Raw genomic sequence first — 12,753 nt, forward strand, 5'->3', positions numbered from 1 at the left:
AGCGGCATCTCGACGTCCGTGAGCCTCACTAGTGCTTGGCGCGAGGAGAGGAGGAGACACCGTCAGGTTGGGGCAGGTTGCTGTGAAGGGGGAACTTGGGCTAGCTCGAGAAGGAAAAGGGAGTCTAGGTGGGCTTCGGCTGGGCTACTCTCTTTCTCTCTCTCTGAGTGATTACCTATCACTTAACTTTGTTTAAGAAAACAAAACAACCAATTGCAAAATTCGCAAAGAAAACATAGGGAGGTTTTTGGGATGAAAGAATATTTTTTGAACTCACATAATTATGCTCAGTTTATAGAAAATGCTTTGGGAATTTATAAGAGAAAAATATAATGCCCCTTTTTAATTCCCCTTTCAAGCTGTTTGCAAAAATATAAAAAGGGTGGAGAGCAGCACATGTCTAAGAGTAATTTTTGAAATGACATGCAGAATATTAGACAACTCCCCAACATTTTTATTTAAAGAACTAGGTCAAGTAAAATCACCACAACAGGCCTCACTTAACATATAATATTGCAACCAAATATGGAATGGAAGAAATGATGCCATGATGCAAAAATAAATGACATGAAGCAAACCTTATTAACTCCAACCACAAGATGGCATAACATGGAAGGTTCACACATGGAAAAAAATACAAGGCTTGCAAAATGCAACCAAAAGTAAACTAAGTATGGTCCTGAGTTCACATGATGATGAAGTGTAAGATGCAACACAGAAGACAAACATGGCATACACTCAGCATGATGGTCTCAAGAATAAGCTTAGAAGCTTGGGTTACACTTGGGCTATGACATGTAGCAACCTCCGCACTAGCAAGCAAGTCACAAGCTTCTTTCATGGATTTGGAGTAGGAGCCAACACAACTAGCTCAATGGTCACGCCACTCGCAGGCATCACGTGCTCGATGGTCACACACGAGGGACGGGTAGCAACACATGAAACTCTGCAATACACGATGTTGAGAGGTAGACTGGTGACGCTTTACAAGGTTCCCTGGGTGGTGGTGAGGGCACGAAGTCCACCTTTGTAGCCTGGGGAGAGCCCAACTTGAGCTGCTCCATCAACGGAGGCGAAACTGGTTCCCCACACAACACCTGCAGCTCAGGCAAGACCTACAACACCGGAGACACAAACTCAACGAAGGCCTCACCCTTGAAGTTCGATAATACCGCGGGCATCGGACTAGATCCAACATGGGGGGAGAAGCTACGAAAGAGCTGAACACATGCCTCATCCACAAATCCAACACAGACTCCACCATGGGAGCCGATGCAAGAGGGAGATTTTGCGTAGAAGCCTTCATGATCTTTGTACCCTTGTCTTCCAGGGATAAAAAATAAAAAACATCCCGATGACACGACATTGAAGAATCCGACAACATAGACGACCCAAGGGAGAGCTTGCCCGGAGCAGCCTCTGCCCGCTCTAAAAATCTCTCAACCCACACCACCAAGCCTTGCAACAGCTTGGATTGATCTACCAAAGTGGACTGTAGCCCCACATAAGACGGGATTGTCGAGCCAACTATACCAGCGATGACAGATTCCAAAGACCCATGACGAAGCGCCTCGAAGGGAAGTGTAGACTTCATCAAACCTTCACACGAAGCTAGAGCTTGACGATGCTCGATGCCGAGGTGGGGCTCGGAGGACATGGCAAGGCATGCCAGTGAGGTGAGTGGACGCCAGGGGTTGCCACACCCACGCGCACGCTGACCATTCTCCAAACAGCGGGAGCTCCAAAGGGGGTCTCTACAAACAGCTGCCCGGTGCCCAACAACGAGGCATCTCCAACACCTACCACAAAGCCAAACAGGAATAGCACGAGGAGTCATCCCCGGGGCAGTAGGTGCCGGACTCCACGGGCACACTACTACAACACATTTTTCCATCTTCCGTTAGTCAGAGCTAAGCAATTAGTAGCCGACGGTGTCTACATGGCAAACACTTTGTCTTCATCTTTGTTGGGCTCGTCATCATTGGCAAGGGAGACCCACATCACAAGCCGCCTAAACATGCCGTTAGGGTCCAGCCCATGGAGGAGGGCTTCGTCCTAAGTAGTAGAGGCTTGCTTCAACATGACAGGGACGATCGATGGATGTGGAAGGAGGAGAGTTGAAGGACAACCGAAGGATGAGAGTGTCGTTGCGCCATAACGGTCGCGGCTGGGGGAGGCTGGTCGCTGGGCAGGACAAGCCCCCCAACTAGGGCCGAGCATGCCTCGGGCTGCAATAACATGGATGAAGAGCCCACCGCCGCTCCTGATTGCATAGACGCTGGCTGGGGAAGAGCTCTGGGAGTCTTCGTAGCTTTGGCTGGGGGCGACTCGTCACTGATAATCCCAAAGTGCAAGGAAGCATCATAGGACTTTCCATAGACGGAAGTGGTAAGTATGGAGTGTCGAATCCACAAAGAGCTAAAGGTAAGGTCAATATTCTCTCAAGTCCTATCTTCCACCGAGACGACTCTATGTACAACAAGTGTTTGCTACTATCTTGTAATGAGAAATAAAATTGCACTGTGAGCATAAAGAGGATAGCTTTGCATGATATTGGAGAACTAAAATATGAAAATAGTTGCTACATTAAATAGATTATTACAATATATTACAAATAACAAGTGTGGAATAATGATCGTATGGTGTGCAGAATCATCCTAGGCAATCGATGATGAGAACGGTAATCATTCTTGCAATTTTGTATGAGGGAGAGGCATGAGCTAACATACTTTGTGTACTTGTATCATTTGAACTTATGACTGGACCTCTAGTAAGCTTCTGCAACTACTAGAAATCATTTTGGTAAAACCCAACCATAGCCTTAAGTATCAAGTCCTCTTTACTCCCATACGCGCACAACTCTCTTACTCCGGCGTAAGTTTCTGTCACTCTTGCCACCCATTATAAGAGATTCATGAACATATTGCAACACCCTCCAGTGTGGATCTTTCACGTGTGCGCTTCATGGAAAGCACCTTAAGTCAAAACCCAAAATAAAATATACACTCAAATCGATCAAGATCATCAATCAACCCAAAGGACAACATCGATCTACTCAATCATCATAGGATAGCAATCAATCATTGATTAATACTATGTGGCATGACACACCATGTTCAAGTAGGGAATTACAGCGGGGTGTGGGAGCGTGGACCTCTGAAAATACATGAGGAAGGTGATGAAGAGAGTGATGTTGATGAAGACGATCACCACGGTGATGGTTCCCCCACGACACTCCGGCACCATCGAAAGAGAGGGGGAGAGAGTCCCCCCTTAGGCCTCCTCCTCCATGGCCTCTCCCAAGATGGGCAGTGGTTCTCCCCTCCGGTACATGGCCTCCATGGCTCCCGGAGGGGCAAGAGCCCCTCCGGGATTGGTTCCCTCTTTGTTTCTCCTGTTTTCGCTACTGTTTTCTCTCCAGATTGTTTTTTCATTGATTCACAGAGCTGTGGCTGAGAAACTTCTGATCTAGGATAATTTGTGCAGGTTTCTATAATTATAGGATTTTTGGGCGTTGGAATCACACCAAGATGGGCCACGAGGTGCCCACCAAACATCAACCCAATAGAGGCAGGGCTGGTGCGACATGGTGTATAACGGGCACCACGGTCCCCTCTGGTCATTCTTTTCTCCAGTACTTCTCTTTTCCTCCAAAAACAATCGTCAACAAGTTTCATCCAATTCCAAGAACTTCTATATCTTCACAAAAAATAACACCACGGTTGTTTTGTTGAAAACAACATCACTCCTGATTAGTTCTAAATAAATCATATAAAGTGTTGAAAACCATATAAAAGTATTGTAAACATAGGCAAATATGGCATGAATAATTCATAAATTATTGATAAGTTGGAGATGTATCAATCACCGGGCAGGAAAAACCCCCATCTAGAGCACACCGACGCGCGGGCTGCCTCAACATGTATGGAGAGCCTGCCACTGCTGTTCGCTGTCAGAGGGCTCAAGGAGCCATGGCACCGGCAGCACGGATGAGCTCGAGGGATCACGGGAGAGTGTGACTTTAGCGGGATAGGAGAAAGGACACGCAGGTGCAACACATTCGGTCGAGGTGACTGTGGTGGAGGCCGGAGGAGAGAGATCAAGGGCGCCGCCACCGCGGGCACTCACCCATCACGGACACGAGAGCCCATGCTGACCTCGTGCCTCATGTTCACACTTGTTTTTACATGTGAATACTTTTTATGCATCAGCCCTACTCTTGGAGACTTCAGGTTGTTTTTCATTGGTAACTTTATTGATAACTTGAAGATAGCACCCGTCTTGTTGTTGCAAGGAATTTGGTGTAAAAATTACAGCTCCAAAAACAACTAAGGGCCAGCTCTTTTGGTAACTCTTTTAGGCTTCTAGAATAAATTTCCCCCTACCGAGCTTATTATAAAAGCCCAACAAAAAATATTTTGAGAAGCCTACTAGTCAAGTCTTCAGTAGTAGGCTTGTAAAATAAATAAATTTGGTTGGGATTCCAAATAAGCTGGGTAGGGGGCAGCTTATTCCAACTTATTCTAGAAGCCAGCAAAATAATTGGCCCTAAACCTAATGCGAAGCATATGTAGGAGTATCCTCAATTTAAAAATAAAATAAAATAGAACAAAACAAAATGATGCATAAAAAAGAAAAACTTTCAAATCAGAGTTAATGTAATATCATCTTGTAAGAAAAATATGAAGTACAAACTACACACTCTGGTTTAAGCAAATAACACATGAACCCGTCGGTGACAACACAAAAATAATGTAAAAAAGTCTAACTTATGACAAACATGTATGACTTATCGATGTGGCAGGACGGAAAGTGTAGGCAGAATAGGTTGTGGGTTGCACTAATGATAAGTAAAGGCTTATGAGAGCCATGTATGACTTTCTTATGTTGCATGATTAACTGGATATAAAATATAGATGATGGATTACAACTATATATTAATACTAATTTCATCGGAGTTAGCTTGTATGCGGAAGATGAGCTAGTAGAAAAATGGTATGCCAGGAAAGCGCTCGAAAAAACTAGTGCATACGCCAAAATAACATGAGTGAAGTTAGAAATCACGTTCGGGTTTACTACCAGGCGTGTAGTCATAAAACCAATCGGAGTCCAAATACCACGAAACTTTTTGAAGATTCTTTTGGACCAAAATAAGACCTGGAAGCTTTGGGAGAAGGTCGAGGGATGCACGAGGGCCCCACAAGTCAACGGGGTGCTCCGTGGGGGGTGGTCGCGCCCTGTTAGCTTGTGGGCCACCCCCTCATCTCCCGACCTTGTTCTATGGCTTATCAATTCTCATATATTGTGAAAACCTTAGGGGAGCCCCCAAGACACTTTTTCCGATGCCGCAAGTTTATGTTCTGTCGTCTGTCCATCTGGAGCCATGGTCCGGTGCCCTACCGGAGAGGGTATCGATCACGGAGGGCCTCTACATCATGCTTCCTGCTCCCATGGTGATGTGTGAGTAGTCTACCACAAATTTATGGGTCCATAGTTAGTATCTAGATGAATTTCTCTCTCTCTCTCTCTATGTTCTTCAATACAAAGTTCAACGCATCTTCATGATCATCTATTTGATGTAATCACTTTGTGGGATGCGTTTGTTGGGATGCGATGAATTATGGGTTTATGTTCAGATTATGCATAATAAATATTTGAGGCTTCTCTGAAGTTTATTATGATTCCTATTTTCATGATTATTATAGCTTCGTAAATTTCTCTGATTTATTGATTTGGTTTGGCCAACTAGACTGATCTATGTTTAGTGAGAGGTGTGCGTTGTAGTGGGTTCAATCTTGCGGTACTCAATCCTAATGGCATAAAGGGACATGACATGTATTTGTATTTCTTCCACTAAAGATAAAATGATGGGGTTCATTCATATTAATTGAGTTTACTTTGTCTACATGATGTCATTGTTCTCCAAGAATTGCTCTGTTTTACTTAATAGTCTACATGCATGCTGGATAGCGGTTGATGGCTGGAATAATAGTAGTAGATGCACGCAGGAGTCGGTCTACTTGCTTATGAATGTGATCCCTATATAAACATAATCATTGCCATGAATAAATATTGCATAACTATACACTTTTTTATGAATTTCCCAACAATAATTTATTTATTGATACGACTCCGTCGTATCTATAAATTTTGATTGTTTCATGCCAATATTCTACAACTTTCATATACTTTTGGCAATATTTTATAATATTTTTTGGACTAACTTACTTATCCAGCGCCTAGTGCGAGTTCCTGTTTTTTCTGTGCTTTGTTTCTAGTAATTCCATATCAAATGAAGTCTAAACATGATAAAAATTTATGGAGATTTGTGTTGGAATATATGTGAATTTTGGGAAGAAGAATCAATGCAAGACGGTGCCCGGGGGAGACACAAGAAAACATGGCATGACCAGGGGGTGGTCGCACCCTCACAGCTTGTACCTCTCCCTTAAGTCGGTTGGGGCCCTACTTTCTCGGCAACATAGATAAATTTTCGATAAAACCCCCTCAATGTTTCATCCTGAGTGGAGTTATGGATCTCCGGATATTTAAGAAACAGTGAAGGGCCACAAAACAATAACGAAAACAGAAGAGAAATAGAGAGAAAGATCTAATCTCGGAGGGTCTCCTGCCCTCCGGGAGCAATGTCGGCCTTGGACGAGAAGGGAAATTCTCCTCCCACCTAGAGGGGAGACCAAGGAAGAATAAGAAGGAGGGGGCTCTCTCCCCCTTTCTCCGGCTGGAGCTGGAGTGCCGCTAGGGCAACCATCGTGACGATAATATACACCAAAAACTTCGCCACCATCACCAACATAACCTTACTCATCTATTTACAATGGTCCACTCTCCCGCATTGTAACACTCCCAGTGTCATGCTACAATGACCTCAAAGTAATGTTGCCATGTCATCAAGTTAACTAAGTCAAATTTGCCCCTTGATAAAAATCAAAGCAAAATTCAAATTTTAAATAAACTCAAATAAATTAATTCTTCAAACAGTAAAACTAAAATCTTGGTTGGGTTGCAGATATTCACTAACTAATTTCATGTTGAACCAACATCATCCGACTCCGAGATAAATCCCTAGGAAATTAATAAGTGGTCCAACAACAAGTAACTTGATCATTTTGAATTTTAAAAATGTTTAAGCAGCACAAATTGGCCGTAAATGTTTTTTGCAATCCTAGAATATTACCCAATATTTATGTGCCAAGTTTCAACTCAAAGACAAATCATTTGCTATTTTTAATAAATGGAAGATAGTTGCTGATTTATTGACATAAAAGAAAAGGTAAACAAAGAACGAACCAGTGTGTACTTAATCGACCCAGTGAACTGTGCTTTTTACCCAGCACACCAGGGCTTTCTCCTTCCTCTATGGCCTTCATCGTAGCCGCGGCCAGCGTGCCTTGTCGCCTAAGAGGACATCTAAGAGGTCCGTCGTGGCCGACTTCGTCCGTCCCACGGACCAGCTCGAGCCGGGGCGCCGTCTAGCTTCGGGATCGAGCCATCTTCCCCACCACCGTCGCCGCCCCTCGTCTTCGTGTTCATCTCGTCCAACCACCCCCGCACCCCTAACCTCATCCACGAGCTCCGGGGTAAGCTTATCTCCCGATTCCCCACCTTCCCCTTCGATCCATTCCTTTTTACGTCATTGTACATCATGGGCTAAGCTCTAGTGTCCGGGTACACACACATGCTGCTCCTTGCATGCTGTTGTTGCTTCTACCGCTGGCTGCACTTCTACGTGCTTCTGCCCCCTCCTGCTGTTACTCGCCTCATGCCGCGCTCTCCCGTTGCTGGCCTCTATCACCGGTTATTGTTGCTGCTGCTAGCCACGACCATGTTCATGGTCTGTGTGCAGTGTGTGTGTTGTGTGTGTGCAGAAGCGTGTGTGTTTTGTGTGTGTTGTGTGTGTGTGCGCGTGTGTGGAGTGTGTGTGCGTGAGTGTGTTTGGCCGGCTGGGCTCTGCCCAGTAATGGCCGACGTTACTTTAAGTTAGTACTCCCTTCGGCCGGAAATACTTGTCCTAGAGATGAATGTATCTAGACTTATTTTAATTATAGATACATTCATTATATACATTTCTAGGACAAATATTTCCGGACGGAGGGAGTACTAGGTTTAGCTAGTAGTATTAATTAGTCTTAAATTAGTTTAGTAACTTATGACATGAGGAACCAATTTAATTAGGTTATTTATTTATTTATTTATTTGTTTAGTTCTAGTCTATGCCATGTGGACCCCCTATTTCCTTTTTGACTAGTAAAATTGACTTGGTCAACCTGAAATAAAACAATTCCAAAAATCATTTAAGCTTTGTAAAATCATATAAACTAAACCATAACTCCAACGAAAATAATATATATATGAAAAATAATTAAAAAACAAAACGAATTCGAATGTGCCATCCACAAACTAGTCACAACCCCTAACATTGTGAACATGGACATTTTGCTCGAGGATCATATGTCCGAAAATACCTGGATCCGGGAAAATATCACCGAATATTTTCCCCCTTCTTTTAAAATGCTTAGGGATGCATTAGAGCATGTCACCCACATATCTTTTTGTTCCATTGCATTTGTGTTGCATTTGATTTCTCCGTTATTTATTTGTTCCCCCCTTTGTTACTTCTTTTCCTATACAAACATCAAGACTGATGTTGATCCGGTGATCTACTACTTCATCGTCGAGGATATGTATATGTCAGCACAACAACAAGGCAAACAACCCCCCTTGATCATTTTGATATCACCCATTCTTTGTCCCTCATGCTTGCATTAGATTTTGCTACTTTTGTAGATAGCTCCTATTCTGATGCATAACCTATTTTTGTTAAACTGCTTTTGTACCCTAGTACATATTATATGCTTAGTATAGGTTGATTAGTGATCCCGAGTGACCCCACTTAGTCCCAGTTGCCCCTTATTCATTCTCGACGACTCGGAGACCCGAAGACTCGATCAACTGATCGACAAGCTATGACCCATCACATCACTTCACACCCCTTGGTTGTAAGACTATGCAAAGCTACTATCAAGTACCGAGGTTGATACCTCGTAATGTACTCCTCATGTTAACTCTGTAGTGTATTTAATCAGAGGTGAATTACGGAGGGTGATTCCTCCTTCACCACCTCTGATAATGACTCTGTCGTGCAACCCCTCAAGCATGGACCATCGAGGGTGATTCTTCTGTGGTCACCTTGACGGTACATCGAGTGGAATCCGTTGAGGGTGATACCTCGGATTCCTATGATGTTATAGACATACTGTTACTTCACTTTACTATTGGAACATGATGAGATGTGTGGTGTGGGTGGATTCCCGCGTAATTATGATGAGGCGTGGCCGACATTCTTGGCCCTTGTCACACATCCACGAGATGGGGCGACAGGACCACATATCATGTATTGCTGATCATCGCCGGAGTTAACAAAAAAATTAATGGGATTGGGTATTTGATCTGAGTTGGTCGTTTGACATTTTTCTCACTAACCTTCATGCAGGGACAATTATTGGCACTCAGCGTCGTTGTATCAGCCGAAGCTCTTTGGATGTTAGCATTGGAGTGGCGGGTTCCCGAGTGGTCCGCGTAAGCATTGATCTTGCATAAGAGGTGCTAGGACTGACCTCGGCTATCCTCGCACCCTGCAGGAGTGCAAAGGGTGATGGGCCCAAGACCCCTACGCGCTTAGGATTTCTATCGACAGGCTAGACTCTATGTTAAGCCTAGGTAGGACTAGGACGTGTCGATCTTTCAAGGTCGGGCATGACCCAGGAAAGTGTGTCTAGTCGGAGTTGATCGAGCGTGTTGGGAAATGTGTTGCACCACTGCAGGGATGATGAAGCTATTCGAATACCACTATCCACGGTAACAGGACGACCTGGAGTTGTATCTCGATCCAATAGAACTAGAAGTGTGACTTAAATTCAAATGTTGGCTCTGAGATTGCTTTCTCGTAGGGAGTCGAGGAAGGATCTCTAGGCGTACTTAATAAATTTGCCGCAACATAATTCTTACATATGTGCTAGTGATCTGGACTCTTCTGATGCGCAAAGACACTAAAGATGCTAGTCTTCGATAGGAATAGGCCCTCCCTCTAATCTGGCATTTCTATAGTGAGTTCAAAGATATAGCCCATTCCTTTGACACTGATGCCTACTTAGCATAGTTCTGATGTCAGTCATGCGAGTACTTTGGATGAGTACTCACTGTTGCTTTGCTCCCCTTTTCCCCCTTGATACGATTGCCACGACAATATGGCGCAGCCCGGGAGATGGCTGATTCCGTCGACGACTACTACCCCGACGAAGCCTACTAGTACGTGGAGGCCACTGACAACTAGGAGTAGTTAGGAGGTTTCGAGGCAGGAGGCCTTGCCTTTTTGATATGTTGTTTATGTTTGTGCTAGCCTTCTTAAGGCTAAACTTATTTACTTATGTTTGTACTCAGATATTGTTTGCTTCCGGTGACTCGTTGGTATCCAAGCTTATGTATTCGAGCCCTCTAGGCCCTTGGCTTGTAATATGAAGCATGCATGACTTTAATTTGTGTCTAGAGTTGTGTTGTGATATCTTCCCGTGAGTGCCTAATCTTGGTCGTACGCATTTACATGTATGATTAACATATGATCAATATGGGGGCATCACAAGTTGGTATCAGAGCGGACTGCCTATAGATAGGCCCCTTTCCAACTCCTTGGCCGAAGTTGATCTAGTAATTGGAAACTTTTACTAACATAGTTGTGTGGATTATGGGCCCACATCTTAATCGGGTGTTATTAGGATCTTTTACGAATTTTCTATACTCTGGGTTCCGATCTCTCTTCTATTTCGGGTTAAAGATTTTGCTAACTCTAAATCTAGGTTCTCATAAATACTTCCTCCTGGAGATCCCCCCATTCCATACAATGGCTTGATTCATTAGAAGACTCCAAAAATATTCTCCAAAGTTCTCCCGAGAACTTGTGCTCATCGCTTTTGTGGTTCCCTTCCTCCATCAACCCCTATGGATGGCTACATACAAATGATATTCATAGTTTTTTTTCCGGTTGCTCTTGTTTGTTACAAGGTACATCAAATTATCTTAACAGGTATTCCTTCGCCTTGAGTTGTCATGGGTTTCACAAGTCCTTCAAATTGCTATTTGATCTTCCGAAATACTTAGTATCCTATTGCTCTTGACCTTTCACACCTGCTTGCATTATGGTTAATTCCGTATGTCTCGCCAGATTTATTAAAATCCTTTGTGATTGTCCTTTGATCTTTTTGATTCAACCTATGTGTGAATGCATGCAATCATCAGCGGATCCTCATAAATTATCTATCTATCTCGTACGTCTTTCCAAACAGGAGCTGGTTCTCGGCAAATCAACCTTGATTGATGCCCATTTAAGTTCATTCATCTTACTTTGTTTGATCGGAGCATCTCATACTCATACACGAACCAGGAAATCATAATTCCTTTGGTATTTAAGTATCGATATTACTCAGATGATCTCTAATACGATGCCTTGCATTTGCTCCTCCTCTAATTGGCCACCAATACTCACATTAGGTCCTTTGAGGACCACAAAACCCTTTGTTGGGTTATTATCCGATAGCATCCTTCACATTCAAAATTCTTGTGATATTCTTCCCCTGATACATGATGCCATTGGTAAATTCTGTCTTTCCCCGTGATAAGTTGTATCCTATGCTTTTGTCAGCCATGCTCTTCAAGCATGTGCTAATTACTATTGAAGTTTGTGGTATATATTCCTAATACTAGTGCAGGATGGTCCAAAATTGACACTAGAATCACAATCCCATCGACGAAACTATACACGATGCATTAATCATAAAAGGTGCTATAAGAAAACCGTAAAAAATGATACAAACTATTTGCGATGGCGCAGAGATCAAACACGATTCAGATCAGACCTGCGTGTGCGATGTGTGGCAAATATTTAATCCATATATATTTTTTCCATTATACACAACAATAGAAATGGTCACCCAGATGAAGGTGTGTGCGATATACGACATACAATTCACTGGGATGAACTGTCTGTGATTTGGCAACACAACAGAAATGGTGAGCCAAATCAAGGTGTGTGCGATGGATGGCATACAGTTCAATCGGATGAACTATTTGCGATGAGTAAAGACAACAAAAATAGTACAAGTGAACAAGATGTGTGTAATACACGGCAAACAGGTCCAAAATCAGAAATGTGTGCGATGATCGATAATAACACAGACGATTACTGCTAATAAGCCGCGTGATTTTCTTTGTCTACACAAGAAGAACATATATATAACTAAAATAAACATCCAATTATATAAGTGACTATACAAATAATTCGCACGCACCTGAGTACATAATTGCATGTATTCTGAACTAGGAGAAACGATAATCTAGTCATCTACTTCTTGTGACGCTCCCACCAATGCTTTGGCTTGATCCCTCGTCTCGGAAGGACGAAGACACTCCCTCATGTCAATGATCCGCTTGTACATCTCGTAGCTTGTGTACGCGCCCTTGGCCGTGTACTTGACGTGTTCTTCATCCAGTCTCCGATCCTAGGCACTATGCCAGACATTCTTGTCCTTCTTGCTCTCATCCTTCGTCTTCGTGTAGTAGGGGTCGATGATGGCCGAGGCAAGATCAACCAGGGAGTTTTGTTTGTTGTTGGTGCTAACCAAGACCTTGCAGTGGTCATGGATGTTGACAAGATTCTGGCAAGTCAAGCCTGAAACATTGTTT

Source organism: Hordeum vulgare, chromosome 2H, assembly GCF_904849725.1.
Source record: "Hordeum vulgare subsp. vulgare chromosome 2H, MorexV3_pseudomolecules_assembly, whole genome shotgun sequence".
NCBI classification, from domain to species: Eukaryota; Viridiplantae; Streptophyta; class Magnoliopsida; order Poales; family Poaceae; genus Hordeum; species Hordeum vulgare.